Source organism: Cherax quadricarinatus, chromosome 49 (assembly GCF_038502225.1).
Source record: "Cherax quadricarinatus isolate ZL_2023a chromosome 49, ASM3850222v1, whole genome shotgun sequence".
Lineage (NCBI taxonomy): Eukaryota > Metazoa > Arthropoda > Malacostraca > Decapoda > Parastacidae > Cherax > Cherax quadricarinatus.
Window position 1 is genome coordinate 16,903,114 of NC_091340.1, and position 26,449 is coordinate 16,929,562.

At 39.4% G+C, this 26,449-nt stretch overlaps 1 protein-coding gene across 3 annotated transcripts in view; it reads right to left on the reverse strand.

The window, feature by feature from the left end:
- Nucleotides 1-26,449, reverse strand: part of LOC128697013 (E3 ubiquitin-protein ligase SH3RF3) — a 264,822-nt gene that overhangs the window by 16,071 nt on the left and 222,302 nt on the right. The gene's annotated exons all lie outside the window — the stretch shown is intronic.

Below are 26,449 nucleotides of genomic sequence, written 5' to 3' on the forward strand. Positions count from 1 at the left end.
TCCTGTCACTCCTGTCTGTGTTCCACCTACAACTTCAGGCTTGCAAGATAGTATCCAGTTGCCTCAAGTGTCCAAGGACACTCTGACTACCTTGATTGCTGAGCCTATCCCTGCAATGTCTGCTAGTTCAAGTAGTAGTTTCTCCACAGGGGACGCCTTGTTGAAAAACGATTACTTGTAACTAGTAATGCCATCTCTTGTTGATGTCACATGTTGTCTGCAGAAAGACGTTTCTGTCACGGCTAGTGCCCTCACTAGAGTGTCAGTTGTTGTTCCTAGTGTTCCAGATGGTGATAATATCCTAGTTGACAGTGATTCCTGCAAAGTAAAGGGTTTATTTGTTGAGCCATCCTTACATGTTGTAAGAGATAGTAAGATCCATTTCTTCCTTGCTAACACTTCTGGTCACAGTGTTCGTCTCAGAGCAAATACCAATCTTGTTGACCTTGTTCACTAACCTTACCCTGTTCAGGTAGAGGATGAGTTGTCATCTGACCAGTGGGTCGGTGCTATTTCTACTGGGGAGACCCCATCCATTTCACTGGATCAATCCATTCCACCAGGAGAGGAGAAAGACTTAGCTCCTACTGACTACCCAGACAAAGTCAAGCGTTTGTTGACTCTGTTGAACAAACACTGTAAAGCCATTGCCTTACCAGGTGAGAAGATGGGTGTAACGAACTTACTGTCTCATCGTATCCCACTTGAACCTGGTACCAGACCTATCTATATACCTGCGTACAGAATGCCTAATTCACAAGTTGCTGTCGCAGAAGAACTGATCAATCAAATGCTTGATGATGGAGCTATTGCACCTAGCAATTCACCCTGAAATGTGTCCTTGATCCTAGTACCTAAGAAGGATGGTACTTGGCGCCCAGTGATTGACTTTAGGAAGTTAAATGCGAAAACACTTCCAGATCGCTTCCCACTTCCTGTACTTGGTGATCTTTTATGTAACATCAGAAATAACAAAGTCTTTTCGACCCTGGACTTGTTACGAAGGTTTTGGCAAGTCCCTCTTCATGAGGACAGCCAAGAGCTAACCCCATTCTCCACTCCTACAGGTCATTATCCCTTCCTCCATATGGCCTTTGGGTTACGATCCTCCCCTATCATATTCTCAAGGCTCATGACTAATATCTTTAGAGGTCTCATAGGTAATGCACTTATGGTGTACTTAGATGATGTAATCGTCATGTCTGAAGACGTGGATATGCACTTGAAAAGATTTGATGTAGTACTTGGTAAGCTTGAAGAAGCCAATTTAAAGATCAAACTGCCTAAAAGTCAATTTTTCAGATCAGAAATCAAGTTTCTTGGTCATGTAGTCACTCCTAGAGGGGCTACAACTGACCAAAGTAAAGTGACTGCAGTACTAAATTTTCCCTCTCTCAAAACTGCTGATGCCATAAGATCCTGGAGTTTACCTGGAGAGAGTTCCGGGGGTCAACGCCCCCGCGGCCCGGTCTGTGACCAGGCCTCCTGGTGGATCAGAGCCCGATCAACCAGGCTGTTACTGTTGGCTGCACGCAAACCAACATACGAGCCACAGCCCGGCTGATCAGGAACCGACTTTAGGTGCTTGTCCAGTGCCAGCTTGAAGACTGCCAGGGGTCTGTTGGTAATCCCCCTTATGTATGCTGGGAGGCAGTTGAACAGTCTCGGGCCCCTGACACTTATTGTATGGTCTCTTAACGTGCTAGTGACACCCCTGCTTTTCATTGGGGGGATGTTGCATCGTCTGCCAAGTCTTTTGCTTTCGTAGTGAGTGATTTTCATGTGCAAGTTCGGTACTAGTCCCTCTAGGATTTTCCAGGTGTATATAATCATGTATCTCTCCCGCCTGCATTCCAGGGAATACAGGTTTAGGAACCTCAAGCGCTCCCAGTAATTGAGGTGTTTTATCTCCATTATGCGCGCCGTGAAGGTTCTCTGTACATTTTCTAGGTCAGCAATTTCACCTGCCTTGAAAGGTGCTGTTAGTGTGCAGCAATATTCCAGCCTAGATAGAACAAGTGACCTGAAGAGTGTCATCATGGGCTTGGCCTCCCTAGTTTTGAAGGTTCTCATTATCCATCCTGTCATTTTTCTAGCAGATGCGATTAATACAATGTTATGGTCCTTGAAGGCGAGATCCTCCGACATGATCACTCCTAGGTCTTTGACGTTGGTGTTTCGCTCTATTTTGTGGCCAGAATTTGTTTTGTACTCTGATGAAGATTTAATTTCCTCGTGTTTACCATATCTGAGTAATTGAAATTTCTCATCGTTGAACTTCATATTGTTTTCTGCAGCCCACTGAAAGATTTGGTTGATGTCCGCCTGGAGCATTGCAGTGTCTGCAATGGAAGACACTGTCATGCAGATTCGGGTGTCATCTGCAAAGGAAGACACGGTGCTGTGGCTGACATCCTTGTCTATGTCGGATATGAGGATGAGGAACAAGATGGGAGCGAGTACTGTGCCTTGTGGAACAGAGCTTTTCACCGTAGCTGCCTCGGACTTTACTCTGTTGACTACTACTCTCTGTGTTCTGTTAGTGAGGAAATTATAGATCCATCAACCGATTTTTCCTGTTATTCCTTTAGCACGCATTTTGTGCGCTATTACGCCATGGTCACACTTGTCGAAGGCTTTTGCAAAGTCTGTATACATGTATATTACATCTGCATTCTTTTTGTCTTTTAGTGCATCTAGGACCGTGTCGTAGTGATCCAATAGTTGAGACAGACAGGAGCGACCTGTTCTAAACCCATGTTGCCCTGGGTTGTGTAACTGATGGGTTTCTAGATGGGTGGTGATCTTGCTTCTTAGGACCCTTTCAAAGATTTTTATGATATGGGATGTTAGATCCTTTGTGGGCGTAGCAGGGTTTTTATAGATCTTTCATCGCCAATTTTTCTTCCATAGCTGCTCCTCTAACTGAATTGCTTAAGAAAGATGCTCCTGTCGTTTGGACCTTCCATCAAGAAAGAGCATTCCAAACTCTCAAAGAAAAGCTAACATCTGCTTCTATCTTGAAATTTCCAAATTTTTCTAAGCCCTTCTATCTGACAACTGTTGCTAGCTCAACTGGCATAGGTGCCGTACTAGCTCAGAAGACTGATGAGAAGTACAACGCAGTTGCATTTGCTAGCCGAGTCCTTATGAAGGCTGAACGCAATTATACAGTAACTGAGCAAGAAGCTTTAGCAATAGCATGGTCTTTAAAGCACTTCCGAGACATTATTTATCAGTACATACTCTGTTCATGTCTTGACAGACCATGCTCCACTGATACCTATATTCCAGAACAAACAACCTACTGGAAGGTTAGCCAGATGGACCTTGACTTTCCAAGAGTTCAATCCTCCCTCTGAACACTTACCTGGCAAGTCAAATGTAGTCGCAGGTGCTTTATTGCGACATGTTAGTATAGTAACTGTAGACCCTCCATTTACTGCTGAGGATGTAAAGAATGCTCAATGAACAGATCCCATGTGGTCTGGTGTGATTCGATTCCTGCTCCAGGAAGATCTTATTCTGACTGTGAAGCCACCAGCACCCATCAGTGACTTTTCCATGAACCAAGAATTACTGTATCAAACAGCCGAGTTGGGTACTCCTAGCAGAAGGGTATACCAGTTAGTAATTCCACAGTCACTAGTGAATGTAGCCTTACAGCTAGTTCACGATGTACCAGGTATTGTGCACCCTGGTATGGATTGTTCTGTAAAGCAAGCCAGATTGAAATACTTCTGGCCTCGTATGGCAACTGACATTTCTGAGTATGTTAAGAAATATAGTGTCTGCATGCAACATAAAGGTAATGTTAATGGTCCTAACCCAATCCAGGTGTATCCAACTACTAGCAAACTGTGGGAAAGAGTTGTGCTTGATCTGTTAACTAATTTCCAGTGCTCCCTCCAGGGCAACAAACATCTGTGTGTTATGGTAGACCATTTCACCAGATATTGTGAGTTAGTTCCTATTGCAGATAAGACTGCTGAGACAGTAGCTAAAGCGTTTAAAGAACGCATTATCTGCAGGCATACCACCCCTAAGTCCCTAGTAACAGATAATGGAGGTGAATTCTGTAATGAGATTCTTGAAAATTTGTGTACCTTGTATAAGATCTCTAAATTCACCATTGTTCCTCATAATCCTGCCAGCAATGGGTTAGTGGAACGAACCAATAAGAAAGTACTTGATGTTTTGAGAGCTACTATCAATCCCAACAGTGAAACTTGGGATGAAGTTATTCCTGATGTGCAGTGTGCTATAAATTCTGCTTACAATGTTTCTATAGGTGACACTCCACATTATGCATTGTATGGTGTAGATAAACGTTTGCCCTACGAGTTGCTATATTCTAACCCGAAACCAAATTACAACCCTGATGATTTCATAGCAACTCGTACCAGCTTAGCTCAAAGTGTCTTTAAAAGAATCCATGAAACGCTTCATACATCAACAGCAGAATTTACAAGAGTTGCTAACACTCGAGCAAAGCCATCCAAAATTACAGTAGGTTCGAGAGTTATGCTAACTAACTTTAACAAAACGTCTGCAATGCCTAAGCTTGATCAAAAGTTTGTTGGTCCTTATTGAGTAGTTGAACATATCAATGGCAATAAGTATAAGGTTAGAGAAATTAGTAGTGGTCAGTATAAAGTATCGCATTTAGATCATATGAAGTTAGTATGTAATGATAATGATGTTCCAACCCAGACTAATGTGACAGACTGAAAATCCTCCTGACTCTGTACCCTCTACCTCTGATACTCAGTCAGATGATCAACCTGAATGTCGTTATTCTCTATGTACATGACAGGTATTGAGAAATCTACAAGTATCATTTGTAACCACCAATTCAGATCTGCCTCAAACACAGCATGAGTTAGGCAGTGCAACAGTTTGATCCTCCCAGAGATGACACCCATCTTGCATATGTCAATCACCCTAGCAGAGCTGGGGTTAAATGTAAATAACCTGTATAGATGAATAATATAGTTTACATTGTATTTCTACTGTCTGCTACAATATCAACTTAATATTCAAGAATTTTTTTTTTTGTGTTCACGTTCTCTCTGAATTCTGAGATTTAGCAGTCTAGATTTGAGTGCACCAAGTCTGCCTTTTCTGTTAAACACTTCCTTCTTTGTACATATCCTTCCTCAGAATCCGAAGATCACATGAATCCAGATAGATTGATGAAATTTTTTTTATTATCACTTCTATTGTGTAATCCCAATGTTGAGTCTCACTCTATGAGTTGTGCAATATCATACCTTGTAATGCATTACAGTAAGTTAAGTTTGCTTCCATTCCAATATTCTCCTTATGTATGTCATAATGTTCAATTGTTGTGTACTTTGACTCACGAAATCGTAATGACACGATTGCAAACATTTGGAAACATTTCGACACGTTTCCTTACACCTGTTGTCCTGTTCACCTAGCAGCAAATAGGTACCTGGGTGTTAGTCGACTGGTGTGGGTCGCATCCTGGGGGACAAGATTAAGGACCCCAATGGAAATAAGTTAGACAGTCCTCGATGACGCACTGACTTTCTTGGGTTATCCTGGGTGGCTAACCCCCCGGAGTTAAAAATCCGAACGAAATCTTATCTTATCTTATCTTCAATACCACGGGCGGGATTTGACCATGGGTTCAAATCCCGCCCGTGGTATGGTTTGTGTACTTCGACATTGTATAGAATCAGCCCAAGCTGTACGCCTGTCATCTCTAGTTGTATTAGCTGTATGTCGGGACATACGTTAGCGTCGCCGAGTTCTCAGTAGTACCAGTTACCAGTAACTGGTTAACAGTGTCGGTAATAGTGACTCACTACCAAATGTCTGTGAGAATCACCTGTTATTCACTGTTACAGCTGACCCTAGCATGTTTTGAATGCCGCTCACCCTCTAGGAATCATCTCGTGAGTCAGTCAAAGGATAGGGAGCGAAGATGCAGGTCAGGCTTGGCGCTTCCCATACATTCCGCTTTAATATACTTCATTATTGCCTATGTGAGTATCCTTACCCAATTCCACGTTTCGGAACCCAACGGGACGGAAGAAGGAAGAAGAAAGAAGAAAGAATAAGTTCCCTTGAAGCATGATGTCAGTGACAAGCATCCCTGAGGGCAGTGATAAGATGGGATAAGGGATGATATTTGATAGGCGCCTGCGCTCTTTCCATCTCTCTCCGCTTGTTTCTCTCTGTCTCAGAGAGAGCCACTGTGAACCAACAGGTATTCTTATGTATTATATCTACAAGCACAGTATAGCATTTTGGATTTTTTAGGTTATCCTAGGTAATTTACACTATTTATAATTGTATTTATGTATAACTGAGACAGAGATAAGAAGAGAGAGGCAGAGACAGATAGAGATAGAGATAGACAGACCCTAAGCTTGGGGTCAACATCACTTTCCTCTTAAAACAGGAGTGTTAATATGCCATTACATCAGTGAATCCTTGGTGTTTGCCACACTGTTTGCTCTAGCTGGTGCTCATTTTAACTGGCACTCCCACAAGGTACTAAGTGGTCCCAGATTTTTTAATATGGTGCACACCGAGTGTTAAGATCCATTCTCTGCTGACCAGGCATCTCAGGCCAATCGTGCCAAATTTGGAGGCAGGAAAAATAAAACGTATATATACGTTTGAGGCGCTAGCAGTAAGAACGTATGTAGTATATGTTTGGACCGTTTACAGGTTAAAGTGCAGGCACTATACTTCCCACTTCCAGGACTTAAGTCTGGCTAACCGGTTTCCCTGAATCCCTTCACAAAATACAGTGGAACCCCGAATTTCATCCACACCGGATATCTGTCTGCCCGCCTGGGACAGCGCCACTCATGTATATGTGTCTCAGTCTGGCTCTGTCACTGGTTGAGTAAGCATTCATCCAAAAGATTTTGTAATAATCCATTGTGTTTTGTAGTTGTTTATTGAGTGCGACTGCAAAATAAGCTACCATGGGCCCAAAGAAAGTTCCTAGTGCCAGCCCTTTGGTAAAGGTGAGAAACACGATAGAATTCAAGAAGGAGATTGTAGAAAAATACAAAAGTTGTGTATGTGTGGCTGAGCTCACCAGGATGTATGGCATGTCCAAATCAACAATCAGTTCCATCCTGGCAAAGAAAGTAGAAATCAAGGAAGCTGATGTTGTAAAAGGGGTGATTGTGGACATTTGTGTAAAGTGGAATGAGATGCAAACTTTTGTGGAAAAATATCACCCTGACCAAGCTGATACAAGCCATATCTGCAACATGTTCGATGATAATACCTTGTCCCATTTTAGGCAAATCTTAACCCTTTGAGGGTCGACAGGCCCTCTCCGAGACTCGTTCTCAGGGTCGGCCAAATTTAAAAAAAAAAAAAAAAAAAAAAAAAATTCTTATGAGAAGATAGAGAATCTTTTCCCGATCATAATGACACCAAAAATATGAAACTTGATGGAAAACTTACGGAATTATGCTCTCGTGAAGTTAGCGGTCTCGGCGATGTTTACGGATCGGCGATTTTGCCCACTTTGAGCCCCATTTTCGGCCAGTTCCACTGTACTAGTCGACAAAAAACATGAATATTTCGCTAGAACTTCATTTTTTCTATTGAATGAGTGCAAGAAACCACCCATTTACCAATTTCAACTATCCAGTACAGTGGTCAGAATTTAGCAATTTTGCCAATTTCACACAAATTTCAAAAGATGCCAATTTCCGAATAGGGTCCAGATCAAACAAGAAATACATTCTTGGCACTAAAATGACATTTCCTCTGTTCATTAGTCACGTCTCAAGGCCCCTCTTACATTCTTTTGCTTTCCACTTTGAATTTTTATTCTCACAAAAAATAGAAGATTTACTGTTATGCAGTCTACTGCATTAGTGTAAAAAATGGTATGAATCATATTGGCGCACTTGCAAAAGAATATTAAACTCACCAGTTGATGTGTATTGGACGCTTGGCATGATTTGTTTACTTTGATAGCCATACCCAACAAATAATATCTCTTAATACAAAGGTTGAAGAAGCAGTAAAAGAATGGAAGAACAACTTAGATAACCAGTTCAGTGACTACTTTGCTCTCCAAGAAGATAAAACTGAACAAGATAAACTATCGGACGCAGTAATAGTTAACAGTCCACTTTTTCCCAGTGATATGAACCAAACAAACAGTAAAGAAATTACTCTGCAGATCATAAAGGACCAAACAAGTGTTATTGTACCAGAGTCAGAAATAAAAGAAGCCAGGTTACTAGGATCCCATGGTAGAAAAAGTGTTATGCTTAGATTCCACTCACATGACAGGAAAAAAGACTTAATTATTGCATCTATTAAAGTAAAGAAAGAAGTATACATAAACGAGTGTCTTACCAAAAAACATCAGAACCTCCTGTATAGAGTCAGAATACTTAAGCGGGAGAATAACGACACAATTCACCAATGCTTCACACGGGATGGGAAAATTCTTGTTAGGAAAGCAAATGTAGGTCAACTGTACACAACCACGAACGAGAATGATCTATCATGATTTCTCAGGGATACTAATCTTACAGAGAATAACTAAACAATGTCCAACCTAAAAGCCTACGTAGTGTAGTGTATGTTTTGCTCCATTATTGTTCAAATTTCATTGTACAATCTCTTAGTAATTAAATAATCAACTACCTCATTTTGTGATTTTACTAGTAAGCATAAGTCACCTATGTAATTTTCTTATTTACTATTGTTTGCTTAAACATTAGCTGAATTGATACTTTCTCTGTCCATATTACTACGTCATATTTTTTTAAATACTATCAATTGATATTACTTACTAAAATTAATAATTATCATTTTTACTATAATTTCAATTTACTCTTAACATTTTTGACATTTAATAACCATTACTTGTCTAATTACCCTTACCTGTTTTAATACCACATTTACTATCTTAGAGTACTCTTAATTACCTTGTACTGCCATATAACCTCTAGTATAACTACCAGTGCAATATTGAATGAAATAAACATTACTTTTTCACTTTTTTTGTAATCATTATTACTTACTACAATTTTATTAAACACCATATTTACTACCAGTCAATTTTACTTTTGTACATTAAACATTATTTTATACTTCCCATAACATTTTGTTGCCAAATTATCAAGTTTGTAAATTCAACTCCAACCTTTATATTATCCTTTGTACCTGTGTACCTCTGTACCTGTGTACCTGTCTACCATCTTACTATCACATTATAACCAAGACATTACCATTGTTATTTTTTACTATTATTCTTTTGGTACTTCAATTGTGAATTTTATTTTGTCAATTTAAATCTAGTTATACTCTTGATCTTGTCAACAACATATACCAGACTCTAGTGCAATTGCAAGTACCATTTCAATTTGTATTTTTATATTATAAGTTTATATTATAAGTCCTACTCTAAGATTGTTTTCATATCTTAGTGACTATATTGTGTGTGCAATTAGTGTATATTTCAATTATATTATTGTTCAAGGCCCTTAGCTATCTTTTGCTAACTAGTACCAACTACCTCATATATCTTTTTTTCTTTTTTTTCTACTTTTTTTTATTCTTTTGCTACCTTAACTTGTATATTTTATCTTGTCAATTTAAATCTAGTTATACTCTAATTCTTGTAAACAACTTACATAACACCTTAGTGCAATTACAATTGAGAGTCTTGTGCCTCTTTTATATTATTAGATTAAACTCAGTTGTACTATAGTCAATACCAAATTCATTATATTAGACCATATTGCAATTACTAGTGAGAGACTGGTGCTATTTTTAATTTGTATTTTTATATTATTAGATTAAATCTAGTTGTACTATAGCTCATTCTAGCTCAAAACATAGACTCAACAAAAGTCATTATATTAGACCTTAGTGCAATTACAAGTGAGAGTCTTGTTCTATTTTAAATTTGTATTTTTATATTACTAGTTTATACCTAGTTGTACTTTAGTTCATTCCAGCACAACACATAGACAACATCAACTTCATTATGTGTAGTAGTGACTATACTCTATATGACCAAAATACTCTAGCTATATACTTATCCAAGCTTCCCACCACTACAGATATCAGTACTAGAACTCAACACATAACTCAGGATATAAATAACCATAATTTAAACCTAGAAGATGATTGATCACGTTGACCCTGATCTAAACCTCCATAATCTGACACCCAATCAAAACCTATTGGAAAGTAACTGCCTTTATTACACAGCATCACAAGCCAGCACTATCCTAAACAATGCTAAAAGCCTATCAATACTTAACTACAACATCAGGTCCTTAAGCAAACACTATGATGACCTCCTGGCACTCCTGGAATCACTAAAGACACCCTTCTCCTGCATTATTCTTACTGAGACCTGGCTTAATCAGGACACAATAGATATCTACCCTCTACCAGGATACACAGCAATTCACAACTGCTGACCAAACCAAGTTGGGGGTGGTATTGCAATCTATTACTCTAACCAGTTATCTTGTATTAGCACCACTTGCTTTAGTGATGAATATGGGGAATACATTTTTGCTAATTTTACTGTAAAAAACCTTAAGACACCCATAACAATTGGTGCCATTTACCAGATACCTCACACAAACATCCCAAATTTCAGTGAGAAATTAAAGTCACTAATAACAAACAGACAAATGAATAAGCACCACCTTCTCTTAGCTGGAGACTTCAACATCAACCTTGGCTTACTAGATGATCAGCCTGTAACTGATTTCATCAACAATATGAACAACACACTTCTCATACCAACAATAACTAAACCAACCAGGCTCACTGAGACAAGTGCAACCATAATAGACCACATATGGACCAATATACTAGCCCCCCTTAAATCAGGGATAATCACAGATAGCACTACAGACCACTACCCTACCTTCCTCCTGACAAACATTAATAAGCCACCACTTGAATACAACAAAGTCTCATTTAGACTCCATGACGAGGCCTCAATAAGGAAGTTCACAACTGACCTAGAGATTGTTGACTGGCCTACAGAATTCTCCAATGATGACTGGACAGACATTTTTCTAACAAATTACTTAGACTATACAACAAACATTGTCCTATAAAAACGAAACAGATCACAAACAAACGGCTTGGTTGCCCATGGCTAACCAGCACCATTCTGAAATCCATTGACAAGAAACACCAATATGAAAAGCAATATAGACAGGGCTTAATACACAAAGATATTCTTAAACACTATTCATCAGTTCTCACCAAAGTAATAAAGAAAGCCAAACAACTATACTACTCCAGTAGATTCACAGACACTAGAGGAGATATAAAAAAGACCTGGAAAACACACACTCAGATTCTAGGGACCCACAAACAGAAAAAAACCAAGAATATTGTCCTAACTAAACCTAATGAAACACCACTACATCCCACTGACACAGCTAACAAGATAAACGACTTCTTCTCAACCATAGGATCTAATCTCGCCAATAAAATCCCACATACTAATGCCCATACCGGGGACTACCTAGATGGGCATTTCCCAATTTCCTTCTATCTTGCACCAACTGAGCCCTCGGAAGTCACCGAGATTATAAAGTCACTTAAAAACAACTCAGGGAATCTGTCTAATGTCCCACCATTATTGTACAAGCGAGCAGCCCATATCCTTTCGCATGCTATTTCATTACTTTTTAACAAGTCACTAGAAACTAGCACCTTCCCGAAACTACTCAAGATGGCAAGGGTTACACCAATACATAAAGGTGGTGACCCTACAGACTTAAACAACTATAGGCCAATATCAAACTTACCATTGCTATCCAAAATCTTTGAGAAACTCGTGCACAGGAGACTATATTCATTTATAACAGCACAAAACATACTCAACCCCTGCCAATTTGGATTTAGGAAAAATAAAAGCACTAATGATGCAATCATAAAAATGCTAGATCTGCTTTACACAGCATTGGAAAATAAGGAATATCCACTAGGAATTTTTATTGACCTAAGAAAAGCTTTTGACACAGTAGACCATGACATCCTACTCCACAAACTTGACCATTACGGTATAAGAGGCCATGCGCTTGCTTATTTCAAATCTTACCTTACTAATAGGTATCAGTATGTTACCATTAAAGACACAGCATCAACAACACGGCCACTTGATACTGGAGTTCTGCAGGGAAGTGTCCTTGGTCCCCTGCTCTTCCTCATATACATCAATGATCTTCCAAACGTATCCCAACACCTGAAACCCATTCTCTTTGCTGACGACACGACTTATGTCATCTCTCACCCTAATCTTGCCACCCTCAACACCATTGTTAACGAGGAGCTGATCAAAATATCGACTTGGATGACAGCCAATAAACTTACGCTTAACACTGACAAAACCTACTATATTATGTTTGGTAGCAGAGCAGGATATGCACAAATTAACATTAAGATCGACAACACTCTAATTACCAGACATAATGAGGGCAAATTCCTAGGCCTATACCTTGACAACAACCTGAATTTCAGCACCCATATCCAACACATAACCAAAAAAGTATCCAAAACAGTTGGGATCCTCTCCAAGATACGATACTACGTGCCGCAAAATGCCCTTCTCACACTATACCACTCACTTATTTATCCATACCTCACCTATGCTATTTGTGCTTGGGGATCAACTGCAGCAACACACCTAAAGCCAATAATAACCCAACAAAAAGCTGCAGTAAGAATAATCACTAAATCCCATCCTTGGCAACACACCCCCCCACTCTTCATAGATCTAAACTTACTCCCTGTTCAGTACATCCACACTTACTACTGTGCAATCTACATCTACAGGACCTTAAACTCCAATATCAACCTTGACCTAAAACACTTTCTTGATAGTTGTGACAGAACCCACAGGCATAACACCAGACACAAACATCTCTACGACATTCCCCATGTCCAACTAAACCTTTACAAAAATTCAATGTATGTCAAAGGCCCTAAAAACTGGAACACCCTACCTGAGAACTCTAGAACTGCAGACACATTCATCACCTTCAAAACTACCATTAGAAAACATCTTATCTCCCTGATAAACCCCATCAACTAACTACACGAATACCACCTGGTGGTTCACACTTACACTCACTCACCCATTTGACCATAAACAGAAATATTAATCTCAATCTTAAAATAATGAATCCTATGATACTCCAATACTGAAACTATGTACTGTGCCAAAACAAAAGCATTCACATTGCTAAACTCACAAACTAGTATTTAGTCACTTAGCCATAATACCAACTTACCTCATAATTTGTAATATTTTAAAATAAAGAATTAAACTAAGTCTGCCCGAAATGCCTAGCCATGCTAGGCGTTCTAGTGGTACACTCTGTAATCATTATTTAACTACATGTAAACCACACAACAACCAAATTCTGTAAATTCAACATTGTAATCTTCATAGAGAATAAACTTTGAATTTGAATTTGAATTTGAATTTGAATTTTAAACTTTGGTAAAAATCGAACATTCCTGCTACTTTGAGCTCAATTTCTAGGTACTTTTCATCGTAAAACCAGTCAAAATCATCTCAATTTCTGTAATATGTCTTCCATTCTATAAAATGAGACCAAGAAAACTAGAATACAACAATAAATACCATACGAAAATACAGTGCAAAGTCGCTTTTTTATTCCAAAAAAAGGGTCAAAGTTTTTTTTTTCTCATTATGCACTGTGTGCTGCAGGATTTTTTTAATACCGTGCACACTGACCACATAGACCCATTCTTTCATATGGAGGCCTACCAGCTTTCTCCCACTAGATTTGAGGGCGCTAGAATTTAGGCGTACTAGTACGTCAAAAACCCTGGGTCGTAAGCCGTACTAGTACGTCCAAAACCCTTAAAGGGTTAAAGAGAAGCCAGATAGATTTTTAGTGTGACAGGGGTCCAGTGCCAGTAAGACAAAGAAGGGAAGTAACCCCAGATAGGGCTTTGATACCTGAAGTCCTTATGGAGGGGGATTCCCCTTCCAAATAATAACCTCTGCTCCTCCTCCCTCCTCACCGTCTATACCCCACAAAGTGTCTTCAATAAAGGTGTGATGCTAAATTTTGATTTATCCATTTCATGAGTCATTTATATTTCTTTCTCATTGTTTTTTGTATGTAAAACTATGGTTATTCTTTAAACAATGTATTTTTTGTTAATATTTTTGGGTGTCTGGAACAGATTAATTGTATTTACATTACTTCTTACGGGAAATATTGCTTCGGTTTTCGTCCGTTTCAGATTTAGACTGACCTTCTGGAATGGATTAAGGACAAAATCTGGGCTTCCACTGTATTACAGTTCTCACACTCCAACAGCTTGTCAAGTCCCAAAAACCCTTTGTCTCCATTCACTATCTAACACACTCACACATGCCTTCTGCATGTCCAGACCCCTTGCACACAAAAACTTGTTTTACCCCCCCCCTCAGTCCTTTCCTAGGACAACCTTTACACCTCCACTACAGATTTATACATCCTCCAAGTCATTCAAGTTTGCTCCATCCTCTCCAAATTACCACACCACCTCAATAACACCTCTTCAGCCTTCTGAATAATACTTTTTGTAAGTCCACACCTCCTAATTTCCACACTACGAATTCTCTGCATAATATTTATGCCACACATTGCCCTTAGACACGACATCACCGCTGTCTCCAGCCTCCTCCTCGTTCCAGCATTCACAACCCATGCTTCACATTCATGTAAGAGTGTTGGTAACACTATACTTTTGTGGAAATAAATGGTATAAAATACTGACACAATGGAAATATAAAAACTTAAGCAGTATAATGTGATCCTTTATTGACAGCCTTTCTCCACCTGATCCAGCATTCCCATCCTATATAGCCACATATGTTTCACCCAGGTAGATTTGTCTGTGACTTGATAAAGCCCACTGCGTGGGTGAAACGTTGTCAATAAAGGATCACATTATACTGCTTAAGTGTTTATATTTCCATCGTGTCAAACACTGCAGTAGAAATGGATCCTTCACACAGAGAATACCTGGATCTTCTTCTAAAAGCTTACTCCCTTTACAATAGACACAATTTTCTTCGTGACTGCATCCAAGAAAAGGTCTTACCAAGATCTTCTACTCCTCAAATTGCCAACAACAAACCTCCTTTCTCAACAACAGCTCGAACATACACCTACCATCCGACTTACGACCAAGCTTGGTTCCGACCAACCGGTCGTAAGTCAAAATGGACGTAATTCGAACCTTTGAAAATTGCCGACATACTGGGTAGAGCATAATGTCAAACTTTTCCTATATAAACTACCTACTTAGTACTGTTATGTAATGTACAATCATTATTTCATTCTTTTTACCATAATTTACTTCTATTGTTATATTTTAATTATTTATGTACTGTATATAATGTATACATGGTAGTGAACTGTATTGTAAATTTTACATTGCATACAGTATCATATGTTTCTGTTATCTTTATGTATTGTCGACACAGTGAATGGGAGAATACCACTGGTAGTGTCATCCTGCCAGAATGTAGTATAACCTATACCCTAAGTAAAGAGAAACAAATCTGGAACATGTGTAATACGTAGCTGGCTGGCTGGCCGGGTGGGTGAGTGGGTGGCCGGGTGGGTGAGTGGGTGGCCGGGTGGGTGAGTGGGTGGCTGGGTGGGTGAGTGGCCGGGTGGGTGGTTGGCTGACTGACTGAATGTGGCTGTCTGTCTGTCTCTCTGTGTTTCTCTGTGTCTCTCTGTGTGTGTCTCTCTCTCTCTCTGTCTCTCTCTCTCTCACTGGTACACGTAAGTGAAGTTATCATACGTAGAATAAATTACCTAGGATAACCCAAAAAATCCAGACAAAGTGCTATACAGTAGATCTGTGCTCCAGCGCCCTAAATTAATAATATAATAATTATTATTATTATTACAATAATACATATGTACTAATAATAATAATAATATTATTAAACTATGATATAATAATCGTGTCCACTCATTACTTACCTTAAAATATCTGTAGTCTTAATGAAGAGTGAGAGGTGAGTAAACAAGATTAAATGAATAAACGAATGAGTGTGTAGAAGGTTGGCAAGTTATGTAAACAAACGTTGTTGTTGTTGTTGTTGTTGTTGTTACCAGCCTGGACATGAATGGTTGCTGTTCACTCTGTCAAGCCGACAAGAAAAACATCTCATATTTGTTAATTTATATGTGTATATGTTATGTAGCATGTTTATTATATAATTTTGAAAAAGAAATCATAGATGGATTAAGCAAAATGTCTATATCAACGTTTCATACACATTTAATGCGCCTCAGTGATTATTATTGTGTTATTATCATTATTAATATGGCATCTTCAAGACCAATTACACTCTTAATGAGTGGCTCTGAGACAGACAAGCAGACAGAAAGACAGACACAGGTAGACAGAGAGACACACAGGTAGACAGAAAGACACACACAGGTAGACAGACACACAGGTAGACAGAAAGACACACACAGGTAGACATAAAGACACACACACAGGCAGACAGAAAGACACACACAGGTAGACAAAGACAGACACACAGGTAGACAGAAAGACAGACACACAGGTAGACAGACACAGGTAGACAGAAAGACAGACACACAGGTAGACAGATAGACACACAGAGATACACAGATATACAGGCAGACAGATACAGACAGGTTTATGTGCAACAGTGAAAACAAATAGAGAGTTCGAGAGTAAGAGCCTTTCTTGCCACAATCTCCAGTGCAAGATTCAGACTTCATCTTAGGGGCCATGGTGAAATTTACTGTCCAGTTAGTACAGTTAATAGAGTATGATGCTGCTGATAGGGCAGGGTTACTCAAACTGATGCTACCTGCATGACGCATTGCCGCCGCGAGTATTGTCAAATATTGTACTGTGGTGTGCATCAGCCGGCCCAGCCCAGCTGCCAGATGCACGGTCGTAAGTCGAGTGGACGTATGTCGAGCAGGTCATAAGTCGGATGGTAGGTGTACCTCGAAGAGTGTGCAGATGGCTTAAACAATGCTACAAAGGAAGCTTTTCTCCAAGCCAGAACACAGGGCACGGCACTCCGGAGTAACATGAACAGACGCACCGCTGAAATTATTCGCAGCAGAGTTACCACAGCTAATGTTCAACAGAAAATCAGACTTACTAGGAAACTCCAAACTCTCTGCCATAATAGTCAATGGAAAAGTTTAGGAAGACCTGAAATTATTCAAAATCTTTCTTCTCATCCACTGTCAGCCACAGAAACTGAAGCCCTCAGCTTAGGCCTCAAATTTGCAACAGGACCTCAATTTCATCGCTAAAAATTACAGACACAATGACTCTGATTTCCAAAAAGGCTATCTTCAAGGCATCATCTCAGCGGCCATCTCAACACAACAGCTCTCCTGTCATACCTCGACGTTACATCATTGTTCTTAAAACTTTAGCAGAAGACATGACCATCAGGGTTACCACTGCTGATAAAGGAGGTGGTGTCGTAATTATGAACACTGATGATTACAGGAACAAAATGCTCAATCTACTTAATGACCCAGATACCTACAAACCTCTCACATCAAACCAAGTGAACAACCTTACGAAAACATTTTTTCACAGGACTCCCCGCATTCTGAGGGACTCAGAACAAGGGAAGAAACTCCTGCAGACCATTCCCAGCAACCCCAGACCTGCCAGAATGTACGGCCTGCCAAAAACTCACAAGCTAGGTATACCATTGAGGCCCATATCCTCGGGAATAGGCAGTGCTCCTCACCAACTCTCAGGGATTCTCGCTAAACACCTATCTAAACTCTTGGGCACAATCAGCCCAGCACATCTCAAACACTCGGGTGATCTTCTCAATCGCATTCGCAACATCAACATCAGAAACAAGAAACTCTCTAGCCTGGATGTAACTTCCCTATTTACCAAAGTACCTACTACACAAGCCATCGATCTCTTATGCAGGAAAATTGATGATTTCCTTTATCTTTCTATTCCAGCCAGCGATTTCATCAATCTTGTTGAACTATGTGTTGGCTTTACTTGTTTCTCTTTCGAAAATCACCTCTCTCAGCAGACTTTCAGACTACCCATGGGTTCACCACTTAGTGCCATCCTGGCGAACCTATACATGGAACATCTGGAAGCCGAGCGTTTCTTTACTATTATTCCCTCTTCTGTCACCTGGCTCCGTTATGTTGACATTCTCGTCGTAACTCCCAGACGCTTCAACGTTCACACTCTCCAACACAAGCTCAACTAGGTCGAGCCCTCCATCCAGTTCACGCTAGAAGAACAAGTCGACAACACTCTTCCTTTTTTCAATGTTTTTCTCTGCAAAGCTGACCATGAACTTCATTTTAAAGTCTATCGGAAACCTACCAACACGATCTTCTGCACTTCTACTCTAACCACGACACAAAAACTAAACGTGGTGTAATTATAGGTTTTTCCCTACGTGCACTTAGAATCTGCAGCAGTGAGTTCCTTGAAGAGGAATACTCTCTTATTGAACAAGTATTATCTAAACTTCCCTATCCTTGTCACTTTATTAGAGACTGCAGATGTCGGGCATTAAACATCTTAACACACCCAGAGAAGACACTGCCGAGAAGAGATACATAGTCCTCCCCACCAAACACATTTCCAACATCTTCAAAACCTCATTCCAAGTATCTACTTCCACATCTACCACCATCAAGGGCATTACCAGTGACAGACAAGCTTCAGTCCTCTGCAGGGATATACACAATCCCTTGTAATGACCGCAGCAAATTATACGTTGGTGAAACATCCAGAGACCTCTAAATACATATTTCAGAACACCAGTATGCAGGCAGATCTGATGATCCAATGAATGCCTGTGTTCAACACCAAAATTCACACAACCATTTAATCAACTACAGAAACACAAGACTTATCACCAGAGAAGGCAACACTCAATAATGAAGAATCCTGGAATCATCACTTATCTGTACATCCAACAACTTCAACCAGAACAACGGCTTCTATAACATAGCTGAACCCCTCGCCAAGAAACTTATTCATCGCTATCCCACATAAGAACATAAGAATCGAGGAACACTGCAGAAAATCCACTCATGTACTTATCCAATCTCTTAAAAGCTACCCAAGTTTTTAGACTTCTTCACTCTACTCTGAAGATTGTCACATGCAGATTTCTCCACCTGACCCAGCATTCCCGTCCTATACATAGCCACGTATGTTTCACACGTGTAGATCTGTTTGTGACTTGATAAAGCCCACTGCATGGGCGAAACATTGTCAATAAAGGATCACATTATACTGCTAAAGTGTTTATATTTCCACTATACTTTTGTATATTCCCTTCTTTACCTTCATGGATTATGTTTTTTATCCTCACAGTTACCTCAATGCACCACTCACCTTTTTTCTTTCATCATTTCTACAATTACCTTCATCCTTCATAAACTCATCTGCTAACAAATCTACTCCCAAATATCTGAATACATTCACTTCTTTCATACTCCCTCCCTTCAATCTCATAATCAATTTTTCTTTACCTAACCCATTTGATATCCTCTTATTTATGTTCACTTTGAACATTCTTCCTTTACACACCCTCCCAAACTTGTCCACTAACCTTGGCAACTTCTCTTTAGAATCTCCCAAAAGCACAGTATCATCAGCAAAAAGTAACTGTGTCAACTCCCATTTTGTATTTTCTATAAATACAGTGGAACCTCAATTATCGAATTTAATTTGTTCCAGATGTTCATTCAACAACCAAAGCAGATGACATCCAAAGCAATTTTTCCCATAAATAATACTGTAAATAGAATTAATCTGTTCCAGACCTCAAATGACATTATAATAATTTATTAATAATACTGTGCTAACTACTTCATAAAACTATGTATAAAATTATACAGCACAGGGAAACTATAAAAATAAATACTAAATGAAAATTTAACAGAAATACTTTACAGTACAGTGGACCCCCGCATAACGATTACCTCCGAATGTGACCAATTATGTAAGTGTATTTATGTAAGTGCGTTTGTACGTGTATGTTTGGGGGTCTGAAATGGACTAATCTACTTCACAATATTCCTTATGGGAACAAATTCGGTCGGTACTGGCACCTGAACATACTTCTGGAGTGAAAAAATATCGTTAACCGGGGGTCCACTGTATTTGAAAATTTAACTCTCTTTTACCTGTCAGAGGAGAGCTACTGGCAAAATTCTAGCGACTTCAAATCTTGTGGGAGAAAGCTAGTAGGCCTACATGTGAGAGAATGGGTCTGCATGGTCAGTGTGCACAGTATAAAAAAAATCCTGCAGCAAGCAGTGTTTAATGAGAAAAAACTGTGACCGTGTTTTTAGTTTAAAACAGCGACTTTGTAGTGTATTTTTGAATGGTATTTATGGTTGTATTCTTGTTTTCTTGCTAATTAAGCTTAAAGTAGCAGAAATGCTCGATTTTTGTTGATGTTAAAGAGTGAACAAATCACATCACGCATCCAATACATGTCAACTGGTGCGTCTAATATGCATTCATGAATGCACTGGCATTATTTATACAATTATTACAATTATGCAGTAGTCTGAATGACAGTAAAAATCATCTGTTTTTTGTGTGAATAAAAATTCAAAATGAAAAGCAAGCATAATATAGGAGGGACCTGGAGATGTGACTAATGAACAGAGAAAATGTTATATTAGTGCTAGGAATGTCTTCACTGTTTATTCTGAACCCTATTTTGAAACTGGTCTTTCTTAAATTTTGTGTGAAATTGGCCAAATTAGTAATTTCAGATTACTTTATTGGGTAGTTTAAATAGGTAAATGGGCAGTTTCTTTTACTCAGTCAATAGAATGAAAGAAGTTTTAGCTAAATAGGTACTGAGTTTGGTCAACTGGAATAATGGAATTGGAATGAAATAGGGCTCAATGTGTGAAATTGCCAATGCGTAAGCATCACCGAGACTGCAAATTTCACAATAGTGTAATTCCGTACATTTTCCATCAAATTTTGTATTTTTGGTTTCACTACTTTCAAAAAAAGATTCTCTATTACGTATTTCATAACAAAAACTAATCATTGCCTCCAGCACTGAGGCAAATAGGATTGATGCCATTACCATTCATGATGCTGTCAAGCCACCTACCAATATCCTCCACCCCAGCCCCAGGTAAGCAAACCCTCTGTCTACTACTACTATCCTTCAAGGAGAAGGCCCTATCCATGTACCTAACCAGGCTATCCCCAACAACAACGTTTTGCATGGATACACACATGTATATACAACAGGCCTAGTGTCTAATCGACATGTGCCTAGGACAAAATGGTAACTAACACTAACACACACACACACACACACACTAGGCCTAGTATCTAATCGACATGTGCCTAGGACAATATGGTAACTACACACACACACACATGCATGAATGCAAGGATATACAACAAGCCTAGTGTCTAACAGACATGTACCTAGAACAAGATGGTAATGAACACACACACACACACACACACACACAAGAGGTGGACAGAGACAGGTTCCAGAGATGGGACACAGAAACAAGGGGTCACAATTGGAAGTTGAAGACTCCTATGAGTCATAAGGATGTTAGGAAGTATTTCTTCAGTCATAGAGCTGTCAGGAAGTGGAATAGCCTAGAAAGTGACGTAGTGGAAGCAGGAACCATACATAGTTTTAAGACGAGATTTGATAACGCTCATGGAGCAAGGAGAGATGACCTAGTAGCAATTAGTGAAGAGTTGGGGACAGGAGCCAGTGAGTACATACATATACATCCACACACACATACAAGCACACATATACAACAGGCCTAGTGTCTAACTGACATGTGCCTAGGACAAAATGGCAACTAACACACACACACACACACACAAAGTGCAAAGTCATGAAGACTGTGGAAGGGCAAAGAACACCGCAGACAGAATACAGTCTAGGGGGTCACAGACTACAAACCTCACTCAAGGAAAAGGACCTTGGGGCGAGTATAACACCAGGCACATCTCCTGAGGCGCACACCAACCAAACAACTACTGCAGCATTAGGGTGCCTAGCAAACCTAAGAGAAGCATTCTGACATTTCAGTAAGGAATCATTCAGGACCCTGTACATCGTGTACGTTAGGCCTATGTAGGAATATGCAGCATCAGTTTGGAATCCACACCTAGCCAAGCATGTAAGGAAACTAGATAAAGTGCAAAGGCTTGCAACAAGACTAGTCCCAGAGCTAAGGGGCATGTCCTACGAGGAGATGTTAAGGGAAATCGACATGACGACACTGGAGGATAGGAGAGATGGGGGACATGATAATGACATAAAGCCTCTCCTCACTTAGCGATGTACTCGTTTACCGATGACTCAGACTTACGACGGGCTCTCTGACCAGTATGCATACCTAAATAATGTATATTACTGGGGAGGAGGGGAGGGGTGAGTGAGAAGAAATATTAACATACAAGACGATCACACACTAATACACACTCATCACAGACTACATATACAAGTGACTGGGCTACTAAATTTTAACCCTTAAACGGTCCAAACGTATATATACGTTCACTCAAGTAGCGCCCCAAATTTTTTGAGGAAAAAAAAAATCTTTTCTTTTAAAAGGAAAAAAGAGCATATGGTACCAAGGCATCCCCAATTATTTTAATATGGTGCACAGTGAGTGCGCACACCCATTCTCTCATGTCTAGGTGACTCAGGCTTATTGTGGCAATGTTGAATGAATGACAAAGAAAACGTATATATACGTTTGGGGCGCTACGCGCATGAACGTATATATACGTTTGGACCGTTTAAGGGTTAAGTCCTCCTCTCCACCTTTGTACACTTACTCCTACCAGTGTTTTTGGGACATGGTAAGAGATAATTAGGTATAAGTTGAAATTATATGAATTAGCTGACAAAGATGCTGTAACTTCTATAGTCCTCTTATGTATGTGAATGCAAATTACAAAAAAAAAAACTTATGTATCAATGCTTCAGAATACATATAGAAGCTTTAAATGTTAATATATGGAGAGAAAAAGAGAGGTTAAGAGAGTGGTGAAGCAATGTAAAAACAGAGCAAATGAGAGAGTGGGTGAGATGTTATCAACAAATTTTGTTGAAAATAAGAAAACGTTTTGGAGTGAGATTAATAAGTTGAGGAAGCCTAGGGAACAAATGGATTTGACAGTTTAAAATAAGAAAGGAGAGTTATTAAATGAAGAGTTAGAGGTATCGGGAAGACGGAGGGAATATTCTGAGGAATTGTTAAATGTTGATGAAGGTAGGGAAGCTGTGATTTCGTGTATAGGGCAAGGAGGAATAACATCTTGTAGGAGTGAGGAAGAGCCAGTTGTGAGTGTGGGGGAAGTTCGTGAGGCAGTGGGTAGAATGAAAGGGAGTAAGAAAGCTGGGATTGATGAGATTAAGATAGAAATGTTAACCCTTTCAGGGTCCAAGGCCCAAATCTGGAGTCACGCACCAGTGTCCAAGATATTTCAAAAAAAAAATTTGTTATTTTTTCTTATGAAATCGTAGAGAATCTTTTTGTGAAGGTAATAAAACAAAAAGTACGAAAATTGGTGGAAAATTGACGAAATTATGCTCTCGCGAATTTTGATGTGTCAGCAATATTTACGAATCGGCGATTTTGCCGACTTTGACTCCCATTTTAGGCTAATTACATTATTCCAATCAACCAAATTCTTAGCTATTTCACTAGTATTACTTCTATTCTATTGATTGAGCACAAGAAATCGCCAAGTCAACTGTTTCAACTACAAAATAAAGTGATCGGAAATTGTTAATTTGGCCAATTTAACACAAAGTTCAAAATATTCCAATTTCAAAATAGGGTCCAGAATGAACAATGTAGGCATTCCTGGCACTAAACTAACATTTCCTCTGTTCATTAGTTATGTTTTGAGGCTTTACAAATAAATTCCATTTCGATTTTTTATTCACATAATGAATTTTTATTCACACCAAAAAATAGAAGATTTACTGTTATGCAATACTGTAATAATTGTATAAATATCATCACCATATTTGTGAATGTATATTAGACCCACCAGCTGATGTGTATTAGACGTGTGAGGTCGTTTGTTTACTCTTGAATATTGGCAAAAATTTAACATTTCCGCTACTTTGAGCTCAGTTTCAAGCCATTTCCTATGCTAAAACCAATCAAAATTATCTCTATTTCTGTAATATGTCTTCCATTCTATCAAATGAGACCAAGAAATCGCAAATACAACTATAAAAAACATACGAAAAAACACTGCAAAGTTGCTGTTTTAATCGAAAAATCATGATTTCATTTTTTTTCTCTCATTATGCACAGTGTGCTGCAGGATCTGTTTTATGTGGTGCACACATACCACATAGATGTATTCTCTCATATCTAGGCCCAAATGTACCACTCACAGTTTATCAGAGTGAGCTGAGCTCATGGCGTAGATCTACGGTTTGGACCCTGAACGTAAAGCTGTAGATCTACGGGACGGACCCTGAAAGGGTTAAAAGCAGGAAGGAATATAGTTTTGGAGTAGTTGGTGCTATTATTTAATAAATGTATGGAAGAGGTTAAGGTACCTAGGGATTGGCAGAGAGCATGCATAGTTCCTTTGTATAAAGGCAAAGGGGATAAAAGAGAGTGCAAAAATTATAGGGGAAGAAGTCTGTTGAGTATACCTGGTAAAGTGTATGGTAGAGTTATTACTGAAAGAATTAAGAGTAAATAACAAAAAGGCACAATACCGTGACTGGAACGATACACAAATAACCCGCACATAAAAGAGAGAAGCTTACGACGACGTTTCGGTCCGACTTGGACCATTGACAAAGTCACGTGTTGTGAATTAAGAGTAAGACAGAGAGTAGGATAGCAGATGAACAAGGAGGCTTCAGGAAAGGTAGGGGTGTGTAGACCAAGTGTTTACAGTGAAACATATAGGTGAACAGTATTTAGATAAGGGTAAAGAGGTTTTTGTGGCATTTATGGACTTAGAAAAGGCATATGACAGGGTGGATAGGGGAGCAATGTGGCAGATGTTGCAGGTGTATGGTATAGGAGGTAGGTTACCGAAAGCAGTGAAGAGCTTTTACGAGGATAGTGAGGCTCAGGTTAGAGTATGTTGGAGAGAGGGAGATTATTTTCCAGTACAAGTAGGCCTTAGACAAGGATGTGTGATGTTACCATGGTTGTTCAATATATTTATAGATGGGGTTGTAAGAGAAGTGAATGCTAGGGTCTTGGCAAGAGGTGTGGAGTTAAATGATAAAGAATCAAACACAAAGTGGGAGTTGTCAGTTGCTCTTTGCTGATGACACGGTGCTTTTGGGAGATTCTGAAGAGAAGTTGCAGAGGTTGGTGGATGAATTAGGTAGGGTATGTAAAAGAAGAAAATTAAAAGTGATTGTAGGAAAGAGTAAGGTTATGAGGATAACAAAAAGATTAGGTGACGAAAGACTCGATATCAGACTGGAGGGAAAGAGTATGGAGGAGGTGAATGCATTCAGATATTTAGGAGTGGACATGTCAGCAGATGGGTCTATGAAGGATGAGATGAATAACAGAATTGATGAAGGGAAAAGGGTGAGTGGGGCACTTAGGAGTCTCTGGAGACAAAGAACTTTGTCTGTGGAAGCAAAAAGGGAAATGTTTGAGAGTATAGTTGTACCAACACGCTTGTATAGGTGTGAAGCATGGGTGATGAATGTTGCAATGAGGAGAAGGATGGAGGCAGGGGAGATGTCATGTCTGAGGGCAATGTGTGGTGTGAATATAATGCAGAGAATTCGTAGTTCGTAAATTAGGAGAAGGTGTGGGATTACCAAAACTATTATCCAGAAGGCTGAGAAGGGGTTGTTGAGGTGGTTTGGACAAGTAGAGAGAATGGAACAAAACAGAATGACTTTGAGAGTGTATAAATCTGTAGCGGAGGGAAGGCGACATAGGGGTCGGCCTAGGAAAGGGTGGAGGGAGGGGGTAAAGGAGGTTTTGTGTGCGAGGGGCTTGGACTTCCAGCAAGTGTGCATGAGCGTATTTGATAGGAGTGAATGGACACAAATGGTTTTTAATACTTGACGTGCTGTTGGAGTGTGAGCAAAGTAACATTTATGAAGGGATTCAGGGAAACTGGCAGGCTGGACTTGAGTCCTGGAGATGGGAAGTAAAGTGTCTACACTCTGAAGGAGGGGTGTTAATGTTGGTTTTATAACTGTAGTCTAAAGCACCCCTCTGGCAAGACAGTGATGGAGTGAATGATATTCACATGAAAGTTTTTCTTTTTCGGGCCACTCTGCCTTGGTGGGAATCGGCTGATGTGTTAATAAAAAAAAATATTTTTATTAGCAGGTAGCAATAAAAAAATAACAGCAGCAGTGGCAGCGGCA